Source organism: Chinchilla lanigera, unplaced genomic scaffold, assembly GCF_000276665.1.
Source record: "Chinchilla lanigera isolate Chin_1 unplaced genomic scaffold, ChiLan1.0 scaffold00004, whole genome shotgun sequence".
NCBI lineage: Eukaryota > Metazoa > Chordata > Mammalia > Rodentia > Chinchillidae > Chinchilla > Chinchilla lanigera.
The window spans coordinates 14,152,465-14,179,726 of record NW_004955405.1 but is presented as its reverse complement, the minus strand read 5'-3'; the positions used below and the strand labels follow the sequence as shown (position 1 = coordinate 14,179,726).

The 27,262-nt window shown below is 34.3% G+C and overlaps 1 pseudogene; it reads right to left on the bottom strand.

Annotated features, from left to right (window-relative positions):
• Positions 1 to 3,435: 3,435 nt before the first annotated feature.
• On the bottom strand, positions 3,436 to 10,453 carry LOC102020523 (annotated as a pseudogene).
• Positions 10,454 to 27,262: the final 16,809 nt, after the last annotated feature.

Below are 27,262 nucleotides of genomic sequence, written 5' to 3'. Positions count from 1 at the left end.
AAGAAAAATTTTCTGGAGAAACGTCAAAGGAAGAATTTAATGGTACACAGTGTTAGGGACCCTTTCCATGGTGCCTGTATGAGGGACCCATGCAGTGAGCCCCCATCTCCTGCCCGGAGTTACGGGATTCTATTGGAAGAAAGAGAGCAAGGGATGAAATAGGATTGCGGGCGGGGGTCTGGGATGACCAGTTGTTATCCAGGAAGAAAAAGCCAGAGGACCCCAGCAGCTGGTATTTATGCATTGCCTCAGGGTCAAGAGCAATGGGTGAAGGGCAGTGGGTGTTTCGCGAAACAGTCATGGCGACTACTACGTGGCTGTCCCCTAGACTGCGTTTATAATTGGAGACACTATAGCTTGGTATACTATGCAAAGTAAATATGAGGGATTTTAATTCGAGACAATCATGTGGGAACCACAAACTTCTCTGTATTAACATTCTGGTTTTTTAGGTGACTCGTATGTGAAGACAGAGATCAGTAGTATTAAAAGTTGCAACACGATAAATTAAATAGTGCTAATAATGAGAGTAGGGGGAGAGAAAGGAGGAGAGAAGAAGGGGGAAGAGAGAGGGAGGGAGAGAGAAATGTTACTTGTTTAGAGCATTGAAATCACTAATTCATGGGAGAAGATAAATGTAAAAATCCAAAAATTTCTGATAATTTTGGTGTATCAGAATTGCAATATAATTACAATTTTCAGGCCTGAAGTTTTATCTCATGTTAACTATTTCTAAGTTAAAATGTTGCTCTTTCACTTACTTCAGTGTTCTTTTTACAAGATCATCCCACAAAGCTACCAAGAAAAAGTTCAGCTTAACATTCAGGGATACTTTCAGGGAATGTTTGCTAAGGCCTAATTTTAGCTAATTTTGTATGGAAATTTGTACAGTGACACAGAGAAGAGTGTCTAAATTAACCTCCTTCCACTAGGATAACCAGCTTTGAAAGAAGACAAAAGAGAAAATGAACATATGGGAAACACAGCAGCAAGGCTGACCATCATTCTGTTGTCTGTGCCTCTTGGGGGTACAGAACAGTAGCTGCAGATCACTCGTGATTTCTGATCCCTGGAATGTGGCTAGTCCAAATTCACACGGCATGTGAAGATAAAATACATACTGCAGTTTGAAGACATGTATGACTTGAAACAATACATGACTTCAAATATGTTAACATACTCACATATTAGTTCAAATATATTAAAGTAAAAAAATCTATTAAGCTAGTTTTACGTGAATTTTTTTACTTTTATTAAGGTATTTATCAAAAATACAGAATTATATATTTTAGTAATATTTATTTATATTTGTATAACATTTTAATTTTAAAATTCATACCATAAAATTTGATATAATATATACCCTGTGTGGTGATTAAATAAATAGCTAACATTTATAACTCTCTAAATGTTTTTTAACAACGTATTAAGAAAGGATAATCACAACTTTGGTGTACTATTTTAATGTTTATATAATATGCACTCATCAAATTAGGGTAATTAACATTTCTGTCCCTCTGTCATTACTTTGTATTCTGATCTTTTGACATCATTATTTATAAAACATATATTAGGTTTCTGTGAACTGTAGTCACCTCATTGTACTATTTAACTCTGGTAATTTATTAGGTTGAAGTTTACTGCTTCCTTACCTAGGTTGGTCAGAGTTTTAACCATGAAAGTATGTTGAATTTTTTTCTGCATTTATTGAGAAAATCATGCATACAACTTTTTTCTTTGGCTTTGTAGAAGTGATGTTTCATATTTATTGACGTATATATTAAGCAATTCTTGTATTCAAGAGATAAATCCCACTTGATCATGATGAATGATATTTTTTTTTTGTTTGTTTTTGTTTTTGTTTTTCTCTGGTACCGGGAACCGAACTCACGACCTTGCGCTTGCCAGGCAGGCGCTTTTGCCGCCGAGCTAAATCCCCATCCCCTGAATGATATTTTTATATGCTGTTGGATTCAGTTTGCTAGTATATCATTGAGTATTTTTGCATCATATTTATTTGAGGTATTTTTCATAGTTTTCTTATTATTGTGTTTTTGTTTGGCTTTAATATGAATCAGTATAATGTTGGCCTCACTGAATATTTGAAAGAATTTCCTGTCTTTCAATGTTTTTAGAATAGTTTGAGAAAAATTGCTATTACTAATTTTTTAGAAGTTTAAAGCCATCTGGTTCTGGACTTTCCTTTGTGGGAGAGTCTTTTAGAATCACTGACTCAACTATTTCTGTACATTTGTGTGTTTTAGATTTTCCATTCCTTTATAGTTCATTTTTAGTGCTGATACAGGAAAATAAAAGCTCTCAACCTGAACGATATCTGGGACGAGTTCATGTTCTCTAAAACTGAAGAATGGATTTTAGGAACAATGGAGATTAGGAGCAGAACATATTTACTGAGGGAAAGCAAGCTTCTGTCCAAGAGAGGGAGAGAAGGGGATCCGAGTGGATTGCCAAGGACCTTGCCCTTCCCAGGGACTCTATAGGGCAAAACCACAAGGTGAGGCAGATCTAAAATAGGAGGAAAATGGGAAATTACAAGGTATGCATGAGGTGGGACAAAACTATGGTCAGCCAATAAGATTACAAGTATTAGTGTTCAGGTAAAACTAGAATCAAATGGGGAAGTGAGTCATGTAGCAAGTGGGTATGAATACAGAACAGGAGCTTTTCCTGTAGGGGGTTAGGCTAGTGACTCTTTCTGGCTTTTTGAAGGTGGTTGCTACCTATTTAGAATATCAGTCCCTGACGTTCACATCCAGGGAGGTATGTGGGTGCATTTGTTTAGTCCTTTGTCTTGAAGTCTGGCCCACTGCAAATATGTCTCCATTCACAAGTATGTTGTCTTTCCTGTTGGCTCCTTCAAGAGCCTGGCTCTTTCTTACTGCCTATAATATTTCTATCTACCTCAGCTGCCTATAACAGTACATCGTATATGTCTAGATATTTGTCCATTTTTTTTAGGTTTTCCAAATTATTTTTATGTATTTGTCTATAATAATATCTATGATTGTTTGTATTTTTATGGAATAAGTTATAGTGTCTCCACATTCATTTCTAATTTTATGAGTTTGTTTCTGCTCTTTTGTCCTTGGCATAAATTTTTCTCATTTTAATCTTTTCAAAAAATCAACTGTTTCTTTGATCTTGTGGATTGATTTTAGTGTCTGGTTCATATTTTTTGCTCTGATCTCTGTTAATTCTTTCCTTTCACTGAATTTGGGTTTGGATAGCTTTTTAGATCTTTGAGAAGCACCATTAGGTTGTTCATTTGAAAAATCTATTTTTTGCAAAGTTTAATTCACACGAAATTTAATCAGTCAAATTAATAAAAATATCAAAATTTTTGAGTTAGTGTGTGGCACTGGGAATTTAACTTCTATTGCGAATAACACAGTATTTACTGTTTTCATTGATAATCTATGTCACAGAAAGAGCAGCTTCAATAAATCTTAATTCATCAGGGTCACGTTTCATAAACTTCTTGCAAATTTCTATGGCTTCCTCTAGTAAAATCTCATTACTAGTTTTCCCATGATTAATTGGAAATGGTTTCTGCCCAGCGAATTCATAGTGATGCCCATGCTCATGAACTAATGTGATAAAATGAAGGTCTGCTCTTTCATCCATGTTTGGTATCTCAGGCTGACTTTCATGGGTACTGGTCTCATGAGTAACTCAAATAGTTTCATAATTTCTCCAAGTATCTGGCCTGTTCTTCAGGGCTCACACTCTTCCGGGAGTCTTTTCAAGGTTGATGTAGAATCAAAGTACATCTTGTTTTTATTGATCGCAATAGCATGGATTAGTCTAGTTGCTCCGCTGGCGTTGCTGATATTTTGCTTCATGAAAGATGTTATATCTTGTCCCTGAGATTTTATTGTTTTGTCCTCTTCTGTTCTGAATACTTCATATTCTTCTGTAATAGGGAAGAGAAGTAAGATTACACAGACCGGTCTTGGTATCATGCTAGGGAGTTCAGGATCCGTTCCATATACATCACCAAATTACCAGTTAGAAGGTAGATCTACACCTAATTGTTTGAGAAACTGGTTGGTAACCTCAGTGTTACCACTGAAAATCAGCGCTGACCCTCCATGGCCCCTGCACCGGTCCACTCTCCAGTTTTACCAGTTGCTTTCTTTGTGGATGAGGAGGCAGCAAGTTCTGGGCAGCTTTATTCAGCCCTCTTTTTGTCTTTATAAATTGTTTGTTTTTGTTCTTTGGTCAGGAGTTACTCTTTTTCGCTGTCTCCTTTTAAGATCTATACTTTTATACTTGGATATGGGGTATACTCAGGAAGCTGAGGCAGGAAGATAGCCATGAGTTCTAAGCTATCCTGGGTGGGCCAGCCATAGTGAATTCAAGGCCAACCTGAACTGCATAGGATAGCACTGTCTCAGAGGAAAAAAAAAAACAGCTCTAATGGTAAATAATTTCTTTTCATTCTATGTTGTACAGTTAGCTACATCTTACAACATGTAATTTGACTTCAATTTCTAAAGAGAAGTCCTTTCCACACAAATAAAATAAATGGTAATCTTTAGTCTTCAATAGCTTTAATTTCTACTTTTTGAAAAAGAGAGTACAGGGGATTCAAGAAACTTTTGTCCTTACCTTTATGTGGAAGAATTTCCCATTAACTCTGGTTACATACCTGAGATTATTACTATTAGCATGGGTGGTTTAGACTCTCTGGCATTAAATATGTGAAATCTGGTCACCTTATATATGCTTACTCTTGTACATATATTTTCCCATTATATTTCTTGATAATGTTTTTGAATTCAAATAATAGTAATTTAAATCTATCTCTTTGAAGTTAAAATAATTGTATTGGAACCATATTCATATCATAAGAAAAAGCAAGGTTGTGTAAAATGCAGACATGCAGATAAACCCTCAGGAAGAATTACAAACGAGACAGGAAAATTCACTAAAAGTCATTTTTAATTCCTTGTAATGAATGCTCCCCCTCATCTATTTAATTTTTCTCTCTAGCTTTTGATTGGCTTTCTTAAAGGGCAGAAAACATGACTGCTGGATCTTAGGGGAAAATTAATAAACAAACAAAATGTTTTTATATTCTAAATCAGAAGAAGTCAATATTCTCTAGTACAGTGCAGATTCAGAACTTCATAGCTGTTTTTAAATGTCCTTATTCGTTACCTTTGCACGTAACAAGTTTCTACTCTCACAGCTCCCTAGTTTAACTAACAAAATCCTAGTTCAAGGGCATTGTACTTCTCCTCTGATTTCTCATTTTGATTTGTCCTCATACTCTTTTTCTTCTTCCACTGTATTGGTTCAATTTAAAAATACTAAAAATCTTTTGATGATAATTATCTTGGTAATTGAGTTCATTTCAGAATTCTTTGTATTACTAGATAAAGTTAATACTGTATTAAGAAGAGATGTAAACTATCATTGAAAGAAAAAAAAATACCATTTTGAAAAAAAATAAGAAATAATACTCTATCTCTGAGTTACATGACTTTTATAATAAATGAAGCTATTCATCTTCAGAATTTAGTATAATCAGAAGAAAAATATTGTATTTATAGTCATTTGATTTCAGAATGAAATTTCCTTGAGAATAATGAGGTCAAAGCAGTATTAACCCTCCGGGAAGTCCATATGATTCTCATATGATTCTCATATGATTTTCATCTGATTTGGTTTTGTTTCAGGGGAGTAGTTTGATGACAGGTATCTGTGTTTTAAAAGCTAGCAAAAAAAAAAAAATAGACTTGCTTCTCCAAAATCTGCTAAAATGAATAGACACAGGAGTATGCAAACAACTATTTACATTCTATAAAGGTTAAAGTAGCAACACAGAAATAATTTTGAGTTTGGTGAATATTGTCAATGTTTTCATCTATGCATCCATGCATGATTTATTCTCCCTATTTTCTTTCAGCAGGTGAATGCCCTTGACAGTGAAGGGCCATTAAGTAACAGATGCTTCCGTTTTCATAAAATATAACTCTGATGATTAGAATTAAAGTACCTGCTAAATATAGTCAATATAGGCAGACTGTGTTTTGCTAAAAAGAGAAAATAACTTAAAATTCATGCCCTTTATCTATTGATAATGTCAAGAACAAAGGCTTACAGTACAAAATGGGTTCTTTTAAGAGTTGGAGTTAGGTTTACAGGGTGAGAAATACCTTTTCTTTTATCTCCCAGAAGGTGTTTTGGCTGAACAGATATTTGCCCTGTGACGAAAATGTACTAAAGTTAATTGGTTTGAGTCAGAGACCAGGTTGGTGTTGGGTGAGGTGACAGATGTGTTTTTGAGTTTGATTTAAGAAGAATAGAGTTTTAAACAGAAGGGACCACTTGTCTGTCAGATATGTTTATGTTGACATAAATTAATGTAGTCTTTGCATGACTAAATAGAGTGAAGGTCTGTGGAATAATGAACCATCGTTGTCATTCCTGGAGAAAGGATATGAGGGAAAAAGAGAATTTTTATCAAGAGATTATTAGACAATGTCATTTTCTGTTTTTTTTATATACTTATACTTTTTGAAACTGTAATTTGAAACATTGACATGAAATCTCCTTCCTTAAATTTATATGTGTACATCACAATATTGACTAAAGGCAAACGTAGTACTGCCAATCTCTAGAACTTAGAACTTATTCATCTCGAATAACCAAAATTTTATACCCATTATATAACAGCTACCTTTTTTGTTCTCCCTCTTGAGCCTAGCATCCACCATTTTAATGTATTTTTGAGAGCTGGACTTCTATTTGCCTCATATAAGTGGAATTATGCAATATTTGTCTGCAGTGACTGGTTTAGTTCACATGGCAAAATGTTCTCCAAGTTTTCCAATATTGTTGAATGTGACAGGATTGTAATATGGAATAATATTCCCTCATATGTAAATATCACCTTTTTCATCATCCATTCATTTGCCCATGTATGCCTAGGTTATTCCATATCTTACCCTTGTAAGTAATTCTGCAATAATCGTGTGAGTTAGGATAACTCTGTAAGATCCCATACAACACTTTGTGATTTCCGTCTTTTTCCAATTTATGGCCACCTAGATTTTTAGTCTCTGTCCATGATGGGGGAGGGGGATACAGTCCTATAAAACCTAAAAATGCTGATTGCTCATGACCCCAGCCCCTCCCACAGCTCTTTATGTCTCAGTTGCTTGGAAACAAGCATCTTTTTTTCTTTGCTAGGAGGTTTCCTAGTAAATTATGAAAATATAAGTATCTAGTGCTTGAAGGAATATTGTTCAACTTACCAATTTTGTAGTATAGTTTTGTGAATTATTTCTATAAATTAATTTAAAATGTGTCAATGACTCATTTAATGAATTCATTTGCTGATAAAGGTGGATTGTGCTAATGGAACAAAAAAATTAATCAGTTATAATTACATACTTATACTGTTATGATTTTGCCTTCCTTTGAAATTTGTGAGGGATATAGTCTTTAGGGATTTACCAACATTCAAAACTATACTGTGATATGTTTTTATATTCTTCCATTGCATCATTAAACTGACCATAGAGCCCTGATGTTATATTTTTGTGTCATCTATAATATTTAGCAAAATGCTACCTTAATATGAATGATGGAGCGAATATCTGATTATATCAAAAAGTATAGGCTTACAAACACTTAAGCACATATCATGCTAAAACTTTCACATAAACTGTAGAATCTGTGGGTCACAGATTTTTCACATATAAAATGAAATGATGAGATAAATTTTAGGAACCTAGAATTCTGCATTATTATTCATAGTCTATTACTTTTTGTAGAACTTGAAGTTAAAGGCCTTTGATATAATATTCATTTATAGCAATTGAGATATAGCTATGCCTAAAATGAGTGCACAGCTCCACATTTCTTTCAAGGTTGCTTATTTATTATTGTCTTGTCCGTAATTTGAGGATTAACTAAACATATGCCAAGGTGACTTCTACCCAGGGGAAACTTAGCTGTTTCTGGTCTAAGTACTACTCCCACTGCCCCCTTTCTTTGTTGCCTCAGCTCCTCCTGAGACGAGCAGCTGAGCAATTGCAGCATCTTAGTGTCTTCCAGATCTTATTTCCTCCAACTATTCATCTGTCTCCACTCCCCAGCTGTCACTCCCTGAGGACCCTCTCTCCTGGTCTTTGTCTGGGGATGAAACAATAAGTGCAGGCGTCTCCCAGCTCCCCTCTGCCTCTCAGCAGACATCACTAATGAGTCATGTCACTCTTTCTCGCTGAGCCTGCATATGCTCAGCTCATCCTCAGAACTCCACTCCAGGAAGTCAATACCAATCAAGGCTGGCGCAGTGTGTCGCAGACACTTTGTATTAACTCACTCCCTATTCATTTCAACTTCTCTTTTGGCTTACGTTCTTCAATAATAGAGAATGGCAACACACCATTTGTGTTTCTCAAACATCCTTTTAATTAATATGTAGCCATGGGATTTAGATTCTGCCAAACAAATGCACCTGTAAAAAACTGCTGAAGAAATGGAGGTGAAGTAGCCCCTGCAGGTGCATCTTCTGGAGCAGCTGTGGTGGAGTTTCCAGCTTCTAACTCCTATTAGCTGAGCCATTTCTTGATGTGTAAATCACAATGGGGAGTTTTAACTGTGTGTAACTCAGATCCACAACCTATACAACGTTGGAATATCATGGTTATGCAAACTCTGTAATAGAAAAGAGAACAGCTGTGTAAGCATAGGCCTTATTTTGCATGTGATCATCATACATATGAATCAGAAACTATTTCTAGGATGTGATTTTTAAAACTCCATCATTAGGAGATGGTTCCTTCATGGTTACTTTGATTGCACACTAAGCAGAAGAGAAAAACTGGACCAAAAGCTTTCTTCTCACATTACTTATTTGAGAAGGGCAGCTATTTTCAGAAACTATTGTTGACACCTTATTCTTTGGAACTACATCTCATGTCCTGCCTAAGCCACTGAGGTTGTTATTTGACTCTTCTGTATTTATAATAAAGTGCAGAGAGTAGAAATTATTTTTAAAAATATTGTTGAAGGAGCTATCCTACAGCATTTTTCACAAACCAACACTGCCTTAGGAGCTGCTGTCACCCAGAGTTTCTCTGATATGTTCCTACGAAATTTACTCACATATTTATATTAAATATTTAGTTATCAGCCTGTTGGAGCTCAAGCATACCAAAAGACCCATCTGTTCATCAGTAACTCTTTCAAAATCTTTCCATTGAATGTGAAGTCTCTATTTATAGAGTCACATATTTGAGTTTAGATATTTGGCATCCAGAATACATGTTCAACTGAATATGTGTTATTTAGTGGTGGCAACTTGATAACTCATTACTACTCATTATCTTGATATTGCAGGAAAATTATTCAATAAATATATAGTTTTCATTGAGAATGGAGTAGGATAAAAACTGTCTAAGAGAAGGAGGACTAGGTAGACATTTGGGCAATGTGTACAATTGCATAAATGATGAAATAAACTAAAGGGGAAAACAAGTAAACACTAAGTCTCCCCTTATTTGTACTTTCAATAGGCCAGTTTTTACTGGAAATGCATATTAAATGCTTACTTTATATATATCAGAGCTCTACAAAGTCAATTCATAGTACCTTTCTCTATTTGAGGTCAGATTTGAGAAATGGACAAGTAGATTAAAATTACATCAAATTTTTACTTACAATGATTTCTGCATGACATGCTCAATTCTTTGCTCCCAAATGCTTATAATACTTGATATCTGAATTCTACTCTTTATAGGCTGGGGATTTAGCTCAGCGGCACAGCGCCTGCCTGGCAAGCGTGAGGTCGTGAGTTCTATTCCCGCTACCGAAAAAACAACAACTGTTTGAGTTCTACTTTTTAATTTACCTACTCACTGGTGCAACTGGAGAACTCTAGGCTTTACAGATGTGATACACACACACACACACACACACACACACACACACACACACACAACTGTGCAGCTCATGTGTTTAAAAGCAGGCAGGGCTGGGGATGTAGCTCAGTGCCATAAGAGCTTGCCTGGTAAGCCTGAGGTCATGAGTTTGATTCCTAGTACCAAAAATAAAAATAAAATAAAATGAAAGCAGGCAAAATTGAAGAGCAGGAGGTGTTGACTGAGACACATTATCGATCCATATTTCCAACTATGGTAAATAAATGAATCTGATGCTGGGAAAACAAAAGGGGTGGAGAGGAGGAAAAAGAACTGAAAGGTGTTATGTACACAGATCAATTCCCTATAGTGAATGTAATCATTATGTACTGCAAACACGTCTTAGGAAAAGTAAAAACACAACACAAAACAAAACATCCTACTCTTTCAGCTGATGGATGAGGAAGAAAAAGTCAAAAGAACAGGAATGTCGCTCTGGAGAAATGATCTCACAGAAACGTGGAGAACGGGGAATAGCCCTCTCCGTTGATCATTCTTAGTAGTCAAAGCAGACAGCCAATACAGATGGTGACAAAAGCTACAGGTAGTAGTACTGCCACACTATTATCACGCGAAATTAATTTGAAAAGACTGGTGGTAATTTACATTGTGCTGTTTTTGCTATCTTCTCATAATCAATTTTCAGAAAGAATATTTTTAAAGGCAGAAAACATACTACCTGCATGACATGGTCATGTATCTATCCAGAGTATTTTGTGTGTGTGTGAAGTAGAATAAGAAATTTAAGTACATTAAAAACTGGCTCATCTATACCTCTCTCACCTAGCTTTCTATTATTCTAAATTTACCTTATACTCTGACAAAATAATTTATCTATAATGATTATGACACATTTCTGACCATTCTTGTGCTTTCAGTATTTTATGTCCCTGAAATGTTTTCATTCTCCTTTTATTTAGCATTAAATATCCCTCAAGGCTCAGTTCAAGTGTTATTTATTCCACTAGAATGGCTTTCCTGAATCTTCTGGGTGCAGTAAGTGACTGTCTTGCTGATAGCACTTCTCACAGGACTGAAGATTGTGTTTCACATATTTGTTAGGTCCACTGTAATGGAAGTGGCTTAGGTTGACTATAAGTTTTTATTAATATTTTTATCTTTATAACAGCACAGAACTCACTCTTAAATTGCACTTAATAAAAGCTTTTTAAGCTAAAGAGGGAAAGACAATGCAGTTATTAGGACAGAAAGAATTTTTAGAGAAGGGCAAATTGCTCATGAAGACACCTTTAGTCATGACATATTTTAGAAGCTGGGGAATGGCATAGTTCTTTATATAGATCCTTAGTTTTTAAAATAGCATATTAAGCTTTAAAAGTGTAAAAAGCATATTTTGATATTTAAAAAAAAAGATCTTTGGATAACACTGAACTCTTTTAAAACCACTTTCAAAAGAATAAGATAAGAGAAACACTATTTCAGAAGACTTGTTAAATTAGAATGCCTAGATATGTTCTTTTATCATTGCATTTCATGTTGGAGTCACCATGAGACATTTGATAAACTGTAATCACTCAGCACTGCAAATCAGAATGTGTCAATGATTTTTAATATAAGACAAATGTAGAGTATAATAATGTGGATATTTTTAGTTCATTTCTGACTACAACAATATATAAGTAAGTCAATAAACTGATTTTTAGAGAGGATTTTTAAACTACACCGCGTGTTATAGGGGGATAAAGTATAGTTAAAATTATATTTTTTTCAAATTATATCTATCAAGGCTGATTTGACATAATATTGATAGCCAGTGAGGAAGTAGACTTGGTTTTTACATTAAATTTATGAATATATTTTGTCCTTCACAGATCAGGTATCTTTATATTTAATTCTTCTGTTTGAAACCCATGGGGGTAGCCTTATATTTCCACATAGCCATATTTATACAAAAACAATTGTTGACTTTGTGCATTAAGAAGAATTAAAGTCCTACATCTTCAACCATTTGGCATATTTATTAACATATGGTGTTCTGTCTTGAGTTTAGATTCAGTATTCCAATTCTATATTTATAGGATGTTTTTACTACTTATTTTTTTTTGTTTTAAAATTTACAATTCACTTGGACTAAATTGGATACTTTGCAGTTAAATTCATATATATCAACCACGCTGTGCTTAGCATTGCCAAATAAATGATGAAAGTTGATATCTGCCTACTTAATTATTGCTAAAAGCAATCATTTTCTTTGAATTTGTATTCTTTCAAACGCTTATCCCCAAGTAATCTTGTTAAAGCTTCTCTCAACTGTAGAGTTAGACAAATGTACTTACAGCTTTACTTTCAAGTGCATTTTTCTGCACTTATTTTTTAAATAGTTAAGCATATTTATACAAAATAGAAAAAATAACCAAGCTATTAATTTAATTTTAATGGGATCAAAAAATCTCTTGAAACTGTTACAGTTCAATAAAATATAAGGTAGCATTAGGTTGTGTTACTTGAAGGGAAAAGGTGTTGAATACCTTTTGTTTAATTTAGTTTCTGCAAGCACAAAACATTTGATTTCACGAAGGTTAAAGTGAACTTCAAGTAGATTTAGGCCAATCAATACCTGTACTTTTGCACTGTCCAAAAATCATTTTCAGATTAATTATAAACATTGGAAAAGTTACTTACCTGAAGAGGTGTTAAAAAAATCACATAATCAATATAATTTTACATCTGTCATTTTTTCTCCCTTCCTGTAATTTTTCTTTAAATTTTCATCTAATAGCCTTTAATACATCATAAGAACCTCTGAACAATGCATATTTACTTTTATTAAATAGGTTCACATTCCATCTCTACCCTTTTTGCTGTGGTAAATTTTCAAACTAATGCAGACTTAACTGTTTAGTCTCAAAGTGAACTTATGAAAGTAAATATTTTTTCCTCTTCTATTATCATTCTGACTCAAATAGATACAAATATTTTTGTAACCATAGCTGAAAAACGTTAACAATTGCTTAATTTATTAAACTCAAACAAATTAAACTTAAGCAGATTGCTGCACTTTAATAAGAAACAAATGGTTGTGTACTGCTTTCTCCATGGTCAGCATTAGCAATTCTGCACTACAGTCATCTTGACCCTGGGTAGTACAAGAAATTGTCGCTTTTCTTTTCTGATAGTGAGAATTGATCCCGAGAGCCTTGTGCATTCTAGACAAGTATTCTACTACTGTGCTATATCCTCAACTTGGCTTTTAGGTTTTTTTTTTTTTAAATTTTGAAACAAGATATTGCTGAGTTGCCCAGGGTAACCTCAATTTTTTCATGATCCTACCTCCAGCTACTCCTAAGTACCTGGAATTATAGGTGTATTCCAATAGTTCTTTTAGTATTTTTAAAACCTCCAATCTCTCTCTTTAGTAGAAATTGCACAAAATTTGCAAAATCATCTTTTGAAAAAAATTTTAAAATAATTTTTCTCATTTTTGCCACCTGTTTCTCAAAGGACTACTATCTAGAACATATAAAGAACTTGAAAAACAGGACCCCAAATTTAAAGACACAACTCAGAAAATGGGCATCGGAAATGAATTGACACTTCTCAGATGAAGAAGTAGAAAAAACAAATAAATATATGAAAAAATGTTCAACATCACTGATCAGTCAAGAGCTGCAAATTGAAACAATGCTGAGATTCTGTCTCATTCCAGAAAGAATGGCTATTATCAAGAAGTCAACCAATGAGATTCCTCATAAAACTAGGACTACAGATTCCATTTGACCCAGCTATTTCCCTCCCTAATATTTTCCCAAAAGAATTAGAAGCATCATACCACAGCAATATATGCACATTTATGTTTACAGTAGCACAGTTTGTAATAGACAAGTCTTATAAATAATGCAAGTGCCTATCAATTGATGAATGGGAAAAGAAGATGTGGTTCTTTGCATATAATAGAGTACTACTCAACCATAAAGAAGGATGTGCCGTGAGACCATACTTTTAGGTGAAATAAATCAGACATACATGTGTAAATACTGCATTGTTTCCTCTGGTACAAGAAACTAAAAGTTTAAATAAAGACCAAAATGTGCAATAGATATTGTGAAACAGGAAGAAAGTTTCAAATGGGGAAGGGAACTAGGAAAGAGAGAGGAGGAAAGGAAGGGAGCAAAAAAATAAATGACATAGGAGGTATTCATACATGAAAACTCTGGGTCATATATATGTTGATTTAGTTTAACAACTGGGTCCTTGATCCACTGTTGATTATATTACAGCTTTGTTGAAGGATAATTGATTAATATAAAATATATTAATATGTAATGTGGTGAGTTTGTATATACACTTGTGAATAGCTGTTTGTATATATACCTGTGAGTTTGTGTATAATACCTGTGAATTCACTGCAATGAATGTGATAAATGTATCTGTCACTTCCAAAATTTCCTCACTTTCCCATTTGTATGTGCCTGTGTTTGTATGTGTGTTGATATAACAATAGTCTTGATCTTTTTTTATCTTTTCCAGACAGAATTTCATTGCAGTTCAGGCTGATCTTGAACTCACTTTGTAGCCCAGGATGCCTTCAAACTTGTAGCTATCCTCTTGCCTCAGCCTCCCTAGTGCTGGGATTACCGGGCACTACCATGCCTGGCAACAGTCTTAATTTTTTAAGGGGTACAACCCAGTACAGTGTCAGCACATCTCTAGAGCTTATTCACTGTGCATAAATGAAAGTTTAGAACCACTGGATAACAACTCCTTATTGTCCTCCCGCTCCTGCAAAGCCTCTATTTTATTCTGTCTGTGTGAACTTGACTATTTTATTTTGCAGTTTTAGTTTGTTCTATTTATTTTCTTCGTAAGAAAGAGGTTTTTTTTTTTTTTTTTTTTTAATTTCTGCTTCAGAGATGTCCCTAAGTGTATTGATTCATTTTCATTACAGGTTATCATGGATGAAAATTGTTCTGCTTTTTATGAAAGTTTAGATTCAAAGTAAAATTTATAATCCACGCTTTTCTGAAATCCAGCATATTCTTTTGAACATATGTACATCTCTGTGTTCTTTTTCTGATATGAAAATAATTGGCACTTTGACTTTAAGAACAAATGAAATGAAATCTCAAATCTAATTTGTCTTTGATTTGGTCTTGTCTAATTACTGAGGTATCTCTTCACAATAATGGCTTGAAACACTTAAATACCTTGTGAAACTGCATTAAGGGGCTGGTGCTTGTAAGAACTTTGCAATTATTAAGGAATAAGGGAAGAATTGTAAGTCTGGATGTCAAGGTCAGAGAAAAATATCAATAATTTCCTCACTTTTGCAGTACCTATACATCAAATACAGGAAGGGTATAAGAATCATATGAATGTGAACTAAAAATTGCATACAAAATTTGAAATGTTTTCATTACATTTCATGCTTAATTTGAGTCTGGGGGCCTGGGATATGGCTCAGCGGCACAAGCACCTGCCTGGCAAGCACGATGTCCTGAGTTTGATTCCTGGTACCAAAAAAATAAAGAATAATTTGAATCTGGTAAATTACTCTTAAAAGTAGTCACTTAAGGTGAAATCTAGTTACATTGCTGATAACTGGAAGTTTGGGGAGCAAAAGAATATCTATAAATATTCCTGGTTTAAAATTAATCATTTGTTTTAAAACATATTATTTTTCCATTGAAATTTTTATACCCTGCCTTGAAATTTTAAACTAAAATCATATAGAAAGCCAGAAACTTCATGATACATTGAGATATTTTAATTTGAATCTCTCAAATCACTCATAATGTTTAGCATTTTTTCATATATTTATTTGCCATTTGTATTTCTTTATCTAGAAAGTACATATTCATCTCAGATGACCATTTTTTGATTGGGTTTTTTTAATTTGAAGGGTTTGCTTTTCTTAAACTCTTTACATGTTCCAAATAGAAGTTCTTTGTCGCAGGAAACTTGGCTAAAATTTTTTTCCCACTCTGTGATTTGTCTTTTCACTGTGGGTAATTTCTTTTGATGTGCAAAAGCTTTTTAATAAGAGGAGATCCCAGATGTTGATTCTTTGAAGTATTTGCCATGCAGTTAAAAAACATTCAGCATCATTGGTCATTCAAGAGATGCACACTAAACAACACTGGGATTCCATGTTGCCCAAAATAATGGCTATCTTAAAAAAATCAACCAATAACAAATGCTGGAGGGGCTGTGGGGAAAAAGGAACATTTCTCCACTTTTGGAGGGAGTGTAACCTGGAAGAACCACTTTGGAAATCAGAGTGAAAATTCAAAAATCCTAAGATTAGAGGTCATATTAGACTCAACTAGTTCCCTTCTGGGTGTCTTCCTGGAAGAATTAAAAATATCATACCTTGGTGATATGTGTGCACCAATGTTTATAGCAGCACAACTTGTAATAGCTAAATCTTGGAAACAACCCAAATGCCCTCAACCGACAAATGGATAAAAAAGATGTGGTATTTTTATACAGTGGAGTACTGCTCAGTCAACAAAAAATAGACCTGAGACGTTTATAGGTAAATGGATGAAACTTGAGACCGTGCTTATAAGTGAAATAAATCAGACTCACATGTGTAAACATTGTACTGTCGCCCTGGTGTGAGGAAACTGAAAGAGTAAATAAGGTCTAAAATGTGCATTAGACACTGTGAAATGGGAAGAAATTGTTCAGAAGGTAAAAGGAGCTAGTATGGGTGAAAGGGGAAAGGATGGAAGAGAAAAGGGAAGAAATGCAAGCCAGTTATACTATTAGTGTCTCTTAGTTCATTGGAAAGGAAGGTTTGTGTTAATATCAATTAGAAGAATTTTTATGCTCATATCTTGTATTCTGATCAAGTACTTTAAAGGTAACAACATATAATGTATTAACTAGTGTTAATCCTATTGTTAACATTATGAATCCTAGTATTAACATTAACTATTGTTAACCTTATCATTTTGTTATGAAATTTTATTTTACTTTTTTTCCATAAAATAAAGAAATGAAAACAAAAAAGCGATATTTACTTGCAGATTTTTAATCCAAATCGTCCTGCCAAACAACACGCAGATTCCCTTTGTATTGACTTTTTAAACTTTCATTTTAGAGGTAGATTCCCTTTTTATATGCACAGCCGTAGCAGTACTAAGAATCTGATGGGTGCACTGAAATTTTAGAAACTCTACAAAGTAGAGAACTTATTCTATCTTTCCATTTAGATTGCCCGACAATGCTCTTCTTTCTCCTCATCTTCTTCCTCCTTTTCTGCTTCTCCCAGAAGTGCTGACACAAAAGCTTATGCTTTGAAGGCTTGGCTACCATCTGTGGTGCTACTGGCAGAGAGTGAAACCTTCAGGAAGTGGGGCCTGCTGGAAGGAAGTTAGGTCACAGAGAACATGTACAGTACTTGGAGGGATTTGAGGACCAAGTAACCCTCCTAGTCCTTACTCCCTTCCTCTTGGCCACCACCATGTAATCAGTCTTCCTTTGGCACATTCTCCACCATAAAGTACCCATGCTCCACAGTCCCAAAATGATAGGACCAAATGACAACAGATTAAACCCTCTTAAACTGTGATCCAGAAGAAGATTTCCTCTTTATAAGTTGATTATAGCAGGTATTTTAGCATAGTAAAACAAAACTGACCAACATAGAATTTTCTTTTCTTTATATTAAACTTTGCTAAAAGAATTACCACCACCTTATGTTATAGATATTAAAGATTCTGCTTTCTAAATACTGGGAAAATAAGTTTTCCCACTTTTGTAAACTCACTAGAACACATAGGGTGAACAAAGTCATTGACAAATTTATTATATTCAAGCAGGGCGTGAGCAGTCCCTCTTATGACTGTCACACTGGTATCAATAAAAATATAGGAGTTTTGTGGCACTGAAGATATTTTGCTATCCTTTCACCCTATATTTTAATACTTAATTGGTCCTGAATATAGATAAGAAAACAGAGAAAACTAAAATCTTAAAAATAAGCTCATCATCTTTAAGGTCAAACAAAATCAACTGTGGTGTGGTAAATCATACCACAATCATACCAAATCATACCCAAAGCATTCCAAGTATGGTAGCTTGAAAAGAAAGGAAAATTACCATATGATTATAACTTAATATTACAACAAAATCAAAGTTTTTGAAATGACAGCCAGATGCGTTCTACATATGTAGAAATGATGCGTTCTACATATGTAGAAATATTATTTAATTATTATGAGTTCTGGGACCATGCAAAACACTGAGGAAATTCTCAGCTTGTTTAAATTTGGAGCCAGCTTCCTTAGCTTCTCAGAGTGGACTCTGATGCCAATTATTTTCCTTCTCTTTCTCCCCAGTACATGTTCAATATAAAACGATGCTTTTAATTAACTTCTGCTCAGTAAATAGATATTCAGATGCACATTTTGTGCATCTGAATCACAACCCTGTAGGGTGAGTTTTCGCAACGTTATTCTAATTAAAATACTTTTAGCTGTATTTGGCATGCATTAAAATGTCAAGTAATTGACAGCCCATAAGTGAAAAATTGATCCAATTATCAAGGCAGCCAGAACTTTTTTCTTTCTTTTTTCAACTGCAAAGATTTATTATGGCCATTAGATTTACAGATGTTTATATGTTTGCTTCTAGTAATTGAAATTCATTTAACTTTGCCATGCCCTAAGTGTTGTTGCTGCTCTTCAGTGAGATAGACAATTCCTCAATCTCTGAAAGGCACATTTAGAAAGGCCCCCCAAATCTCTCTTCACGTGGAGTAGATAATCATGCTTTCACTGGAGTTTAGGGAGGAGATTTTTCTTTTCATGTCTCCAGATGGTTCTGTTGGTAATGAGTCACGGAGAAACACAGCTTGTCCTAAGATATGGCTTTTATACAATGTGTTCTTTTTAAATTAATAATATCAATCTTTAATAGATTAAGTATTTATTCATGCAAATAAAACAAAAGAATATGTAATAAATATCACCTTTAATTCTATCCCTGTAGTTCATCTCTCTTAAAATATAATAAAAATGTTTAATACTCTCAATAAATGTCAGCCAAATAAAACCCCCATGATCAATCCAATAGATGCTTGAGAAGTAACTAATGCAGAGCTATGACTAATAAAATAAAAAATAAGAACAACTGGAGGATTCATGTCTGCTGAACTATTTGTATTGAATTTGTTGATCAGTACTATAGAGGAAATTAATATATATTATTTATAAAATATCTTTTTCAATAACATCATTAATTAAAAAGTCATACTGGGCTGTAGGTCTTAGATATTACACTTACACATATTAGGATCAAATAATTATAGCTGGAATAAATATAAAACTCACTTGTTATGGATATCGTAGACACATTATTCCAATGGTTACGTTAACAGATCTACCCAAAACCCACAGAAGTATTTTCTTATCCAAAGCCTCAAAGTAACATTTGTGTCTTAGGTCAAGGTCCTCTGCTCAGTATCTAGAGCCTTCTACTTCCATCTTTCCACTTCCTCTGCCACTTTCCTGAGAACCCTGACCTCAGTCTCTCACTGACATCTCCATCAATCCCCTCTGTTTGCTTTTTCCTCTGCTATTTTCTCATTAGCAGTAATCTTCGTTCAAAATTCCAAGATCAGGCTCAAAATTTGCTTTGATTAAAACAGTCCAATGTGAAGCCACACCAGCAGCAGTAAGTGAATATTTTCTTTTAATTTTTTTTAATTTTTTTTTGTGGTACCGGGGATCAAACTCAGGACCTTGTGCTTGCCAGGCAGGTGCTTATGCCACTGAGCTAAATCCCCAGTGCCCTAGTAAGTGCATATTTTAAATTTCACAGCGTGCTCCACTTATTGTAGATTATTCACGGTAGTTATATTCTATAAAGTCACAGTAAACACTAAATTGAAAAGGATTGAGTCACTGTTTCTTGATAATATACATTTTAAAACTTCCTGAGAACCTCTGATTATAACATTTTCCTCAACCAAGAAACAGACTTGTTTCATGAATATGTCTGTTTCGAGTCATCTCGTATTTAAGGACTTAGGGTGTCTCTGCAGCAAGGACTTGGTGGGATCTTTTATAGAGCAAAATATTCAAGTAAAAATACAGCAAGAAGAAAAGCAAGGCAGCAAATAGAGCATAGGAGAAGCACTGTTGCAGCAGGAGAGCTGCAATAAGATGGAAGAACAATGCTTCACTCAGCTTCAGACACAACCCTGTGCATTAACCAATTCCAAATGTTCAGGTTGCTCACTGCGCACATGAAACCCTAAAGTAAAAAGCCTTGTATAATGATATTGATTGAAAGATAAATTGAGCAAAGCAGAAAAAAATCACAAACTGGACTCTATAAATAATGATCTAATGTATATCTCTTAGTTGCTTCAATTGTTTTGCTTTGTTTCCATAACTACATTTTGCCCCAGTCCTAAGGAGAGTTCATTGTAATACTTTCAGTATATCTTTGTGGAATGTGAATTCATGTTAAATCTCACTTTGACACAAATTACCATCATTGTGAACATCCCTATCAAATTATTTTGATTACAGAGTATCTTGCCTTCCGGAAACAGGGATTTAAAGACCTCAGAATAAAATTTATTTAGAATTTAAAATTACAATACAAAGTAATAAGTTTAATTATATCAAGTGACAACTTTAGAAAAGAAAATATGAGAGTAATATTATTAAAGTGTTGGTAATATAATTCTGAAATAAGTCACAGGACAGAGTCTATACAGGGAAATATAGCAAAATGAAGAGTTTTATTATCTCCATTTGAGATGAGATGGTAGAGCTAGGAATCACACAGCAATCAGAAGGAGCTATCAGAGAAGTATTTTTCAAGATTCAATTTGAAACTTTCTCATTTTGCATTTTTGTATTTTGGTCTAACATTTACCTTATAAGATTTAAAGGAAGTAGGAGAAAAGATTATTCTGTAAATATAAGAAATCAATGAAGCTAGACAATAAGTGAATACTAACAGCAATGAAGGTATATATTCCTGGTGAAAAATAATAGTAATATTTAATGGATAAGACTTATATTTTAAAAATATAAAAAGTTGAAATTCACCTCAAAGAGAGTGAATCATATTCAAAGTGGTTTTTAAGCATCTTGCTGAATTTCTCGAGCTGCTACTTAAAACTCTCTCCTTGCAGGAGCATAAATGGAGCCAACAGATGTTAGTAAAAATCACTGTGACTTAATAAGCTTCTGAAACAAAGCTACGAAAGTTCCCAAGTCCACAGTAATTGCTTATTTGTGTGAAAATGACTCTGAAAATCACATACATCCTTCTCTCATCTTTCTCACTAAAGTGATCCTTCATAGATTGCGAAACATTCACCAGGCTGCCAAATTAGAAAGGAAGTAATTTTTGCTTTAATTTTATCCTGATTTGTGGGTTTTGTTTTTGTCCATCACTAAATGCACTGAATAGTTTCCATGAACTTGATCTTCCTGTAAAAAATACTCAGCTATATCACCTTCAAATTCAGTTAGGAAACACTGCCTTGTTTCCTGTTTAATTAATATCGAAGTTCAAAAAATATAGCTATGTTCAAATTGTTCTCACAGATGACTTACATGATGTTTTCTTTAGGTAGTTAATACAGAGTACAACCTGCAGACTCTTTCAGAATATCCAAAACCTTCAGGATTGTTAGTATGAGCAAAAGCTGATTTATTTTATGACAGACATAAAAATTAAACTGATCATTTTTCAATTGTTTATTTGTCCATTGGGAGGAGCCATTGCCCTTCAGGAAGAGAAAAAAAAGATGGGTGCAGAAAAATTGTCTCTTTTTATTTTGGTCTTGTATGAGGCTTTTATGGTTCCAGACCAAAATTCATTGTAGGAAACATGGCCGTGTTAGCACTCTAAGTATAATAACTAATGCTACCCAGAGTATCCAAATCCAAAGAGCGAGTCCTTTCAGTGGAGCACGCTCTGTGACTAACAGATCATATTGCAATATTATAAAATTTATTTTAAAAACAAAAGAGCTAAGTTGAATTATATGATTGTTTGTTTATGCACTGAGCAAAAATATTCACTCAGTGGCATAAAACTACTTGTCCTTAACAGATATGTAACACATAATTTTTAGATACTTGTTCATTGTATTAATACCTAAACATAATAAATGCTTCTTTAAATAGGTTTTTGAAAAGGCATTTAACTATCAAGTTGCAATAATTATACTGAAAAAATGAAAGATATGAGTTTGTCATATACATTTTGATTGCACAAAATATAAAAATATTAAATTTAGCCAGCAACATTGAAATAGCATAGGATTAAAGAAAAAGCATTGACAGGCTTACTTAGAAAATTATCTTTTGATCTTTTTTTCTGCAAAGCAATGTTTTGTTTAAAAAATAATGCAGAAGCATAGGCATTGGTATATAAAGCATGGGCAATAAAGTTAATGCACAGTAACATTCACAAACAATAAAATCCCCAGGCCTGAGTTCTTCAAGGAATTTCAAAGTCTAATAAATTGTCAAGAGAGCATACTTCTAGTTGGTTATCTGTAGCACTCATTAACAAAATAAAATGTATCCTAAATGATCTGTCTTCCAGTCCTCATCATTTGTAGATTAAAAAGCACTATAAAAATGATTTAAAAATTTGTCCATATTGCAATTACATATCCAAAATATATAACCTTTATTCAGTGCCTAAAGCATACTGATGCATTGGGCAGTCCGTTTATAATCACCTTCACTCCCTATGAAACCTATGAGGTAGGCATTGTTATTTTCATTTCATAGTTTTGGGAGTTCTGGGTTAAGAAATAAAAAACAATTCAAATAAAGGTGCATGGAACTTCCAAATCTAGGTTTATATCACTACAAAGTTTATATTCCATATATTTGAAGTCATTCCATTAATTAGCTACATTCAGTCTTGTCCTCTGACCACATTTTAATTGAGCGCTGAAGGACTGAGAGACAGTTGACTGTTTCCCCTGGAAACATTATCTTTGTTTGGCTTGTAGAAAACCACAACGTTCTCTTTGTTGTTCACATCTTACTGACTAGCATGAAGGATTTTATTTTTTGCTAGATTATATTGCATGAAAGAGAATCTAAAGGAACGCAAATAGGAGCAAAACAATTAGATGCTGAAATGACAGCAATTTTTTGCTCTAAGAAAAACAATGAAAACATTTATTTTTTAGTAAACCTGAGAAAATCAATGACCTTTATGTATGTATCTTTCTGTATAAGAAAGGTTACTTATTAAACGAACTTTATGTTTTAAACATTATATAGTGAATGTACATATAGTAAGCAAAATTGAGCAAGTTATATAAATTTGGAATACACTTTTCTCTAAAGAAAATATTCTCTCACTTATAAATATCTCATAAAAATATAGTCTTATACACCTTGTGGGTATAACGTGGGGGTAGCACTGGCAAAGTCCTCTTAGTAGGGAAATCAAGAAAGAAATCTATGAAGAGGTCTCATTTGAATCAAGACCTAAATGATAAGGAGGTGATTGCTATGGGATAACTGTGGGGCAAGCTTCCAGAGAACGTCAAATGTGAAGGCCCTGATAGGATGTCTAATCAAATTCACCAGAGGAAAAGGACAGTAGTAAGGGAGCAGTGAACTGTACTCTCAGGGAGATCAGTTAGTTCTGGGACTGTGGAATTAGAGGAACAGTGAAGTCATTACCTAATATGGGGCAGACTCAGTGAGATGCAGGTTTAGGACAAAAGTTAGAATTCAAAACGTGTTCAGTTCAGTTAGTTCTGAGATCCTATCTATTTGAGCATGTACATATGTGTAAGTAGATTGGGATGAATATATAAACATGTACATTGGGGTGTCAACAACAGAGAGATAAGGTTGATAGTCACTTAACTGCATGAGTTTGCCACTAAGAACAGACAAACAAAGCAGAAGCAAGGAGATAGTTCATGACTGAGGTCTGAGACTAACAACTTTAGGAAGCAGAACAGAGAACAGTTATAAAAGGGTGCTTGATCATTGGGAGAAGAAAAACAGGAAAGTGCTGTATTCCAGTAGCCAAAGTAATAGGGTACTAGGTAAAGGGTTGGAGACACACAGTAATAATTACAAACTGAAGTCCCAGCTACCTCTCCAGCATATAAGGAGCTGGAAAGTTGACCCTCCAATCCTTAGCACAATAAAAGGTAAACAGTTTCCTTAGACTGATCACCAGCTCGAGGTCAGAGAGCATAAAGCTGCTCCAAAAACTGTAAAGACAAGCAGGTGTAGGGATACTTAAACGGAATTCCCTGAGGAAACACTGCAGAGGCAGTACTGTAGTTGGAAATTTTATCCTGCAGTTGTAAAATTGCTGGAGGCTCAATGTGGACAAATTTGACATTTTAAACTCCTGCAGGTACTTGGGCTATTCATAAAGCTGTGGGTGCGATTTTGAAAGGGGACCTTGATTAGTGTATGTATACTGCAAACTCGAGCAGCCGCTAAAAACATGAACAAAAAGAATATAACTGATATGTTGACAAAGGTATTTTATGATATAAAATACCAAGTAAAACCAGAAAAGGCAGAAGAAAAAATGTATAACATAAAAATAAAAACAGCAGAAGGGCAATAAAACAGTCACAAATATAGTAGAAATTTACCCTACTGTTAGAACACTCACGTTGGGCATCCATGGTCTAAATTTTAAGAGTAGATTGAAAAAAATCAACAAAACAAAACTCCTTTTTGTCTATAAGAAACACATTAGAAATATAAAAACACAGGTTGAAAAAGGTAAAGGAGCTGAGAGTGATAGATCGTATTGTAAGTAATCGTAAGAAAGCTTCAGTAGGTATATTAATTTCAGGCAAAGCTGACTTCAAAACAAGAAAAATCATTGGGGTTAAAAAAGAGGAAGTACATAATAACAGAGCAGTTGTTTCTCCAAGAAGATGTAATAATTCTTCCTGTGTATATCCCAAACAATAGATTGTCAAAACATATCAGGCAGTAAAACAATTACAAGCAGTAGATGAACCCGCTATTAGAGTGGGTGGCTTAAACTTTCCTTTTGAAAATTTTATTTAATGCCATTAGTGGACATTTTCAATTCTTGCAGTTTACAGTTATTGTGGGGTGTCGGTGTATAGTCAATTTCTGTCTGGGGTGAGAGGTCCTGAGAACTAGGTGTCCGTGGATGACAGGAAAAACAAGAGAGAGACAGTTATGGGATCAGGGGTCTTGCAGCCTCTCGGACTGAAGCCTGGATTACCATCTTCCTTAGCCTTGTATTGGGATACAAACAAGCAGCAACAGGGCAAATGGGAGGAATAATTAACAGGATTGGTGAGGACAACACAGCTCAGCTATCACAGGAATGAGATGTGACTTAGTCAGCCATCATGTGATCACTCCTTCAGACATATCTCAGCAAGGCATCTAGTGTCATCCCAGTGGCATTCCATGGGGACACAGGTGCTCCTATCATTTCCTTTGACACTAATGCTTTTCCTAGACTTCCTCCAGAATCAACCAACCATATGACTTGGTAAGACCCAAAGTCCCACATAGCTAATACATAGCTAATACATTGAAAGATAAACCAAAGAATGTCCTCCATACTGGGGATTGGTTACGCATCGATATTACTGGATTTCTTGAATCCTCTTCCCTTTATTTCCTTTTGCCCTTGGCTTCCCCTCTCCACTTTTCTGTACTTGTCACTATTATTTGTCTTAGCTCATGTTGTGGCACGTAGTGTTTACATTGATTGAGGTTATTAGGTTCCTGAATATGGCACATCTTTACTCCCCTCACTTCCCCTTCCCCTCCTCCTCACCACTTGCCCTTGTTCTCTTGGACCCCTTACCTATTGCAAAAGATCTATCCTCTTGTCCCTTTCTCTTCCTCTTTTATCAGTGTCTTAGTTTGCACTTTGCCTCACTCATATGAGAGAAGTCATATGGTATTTAAGTCTATGTGACTGGTTTATTTCACCCAACATTATATTTTTGCAGTCCATCCATTTTCCTACAAATGTACTAAATGTGTTGTTTTCAACAGCCAAGTAATATTCCATTATATATAAATTCCACATTTTATTTATCCAGTCATTCATTGGTGGGCATACAGGCTGCTTCTGGATTTAGCCATGATGAATTGGGCTGCTATAAACACTAGTGTGCATGTATCGCTGTACTATGATGACTTCAACTCTTTGGGCAAGATACTGAGCAGAGGGATAGATGGACTGTATGGAATTTCTAATTTCAGTCCTTTGAAAAATCTCCATACTGATTTTTATAATTGTTGTAATACTTTGCACTCCCATCAACAATACAGGAGGGTTCCTTTTTGACCACACTGATCCCAGCATGTGCTACTGTTTGATTTCCCAATGATTGCCATTCTTTCCAGAGTGAGATAGACTCTTCACGTTGTGTTAAATAGCATTTATCTAATGACCAGATATGTCGAACAGTTTTTCATATATTTGTTGATTATTCATATTTCTTCCGCCTAAACTTCTGTTTTTATATTTGACAGATACAGCAGGTAGCAAATAAATAATGCAATATTTGAACAAATGAGCACATCAATCACCTGGACCTAATGCATGATAAACACTTGATAAAACAACACTAGAATACATACTCTTCTCAAGATCATAGGAAACATTTACCAACAGAGACTAATATGGACTATAAAATAGATCTTAAAATACTTAAAATCATAGAAATCAAACAAAATGAGCTCTCAGATCACAACAGAACATGCTCCCAGACCAATATCTGTATAATACAGAAGTCTTTTAAAAATTGAAGATAAAATTTGAACTAAGTGAAAAGAGAAATAAAATTGAAAATTTACAAAATATGGCAAAAGGATAATGCCTGAGGGAAATTTACTTCACATACACATAGAGAAGGAAAAAATCAAAACTACACAACATACATTTCCATGTAGGAGGAAAAAGAGATGCCAACTAATTATAAAGTAATCCCCTAAGATATTTTTTATTGGAGAAGTCAATGAAATTCATAGAGAAAATCAACAAAAAGAAATGTTAGTACTTTGAAAGAGTAACTAACATATTATAAACCTATAGCCAAATTATGAAAAAGAAAGTAATATCTTAAACAAAAGCAGGTCTATCACTACTGATCCCACAAACATTAAAAAGAGTGATAAATTAATTGTGAACAACCCTATACCCTCATATTTGATAATCTAGAGGAGAACAACAGATTCCATAAAGACACACATGACAAAAGTAGGTGTAAGTGAATGATCTCAATTGACCTATATCTATCAAGAACATTTATTCAATAATTAATAACCTTCTAAAACAGGAAGCAAGAGGCTCAGTAACAG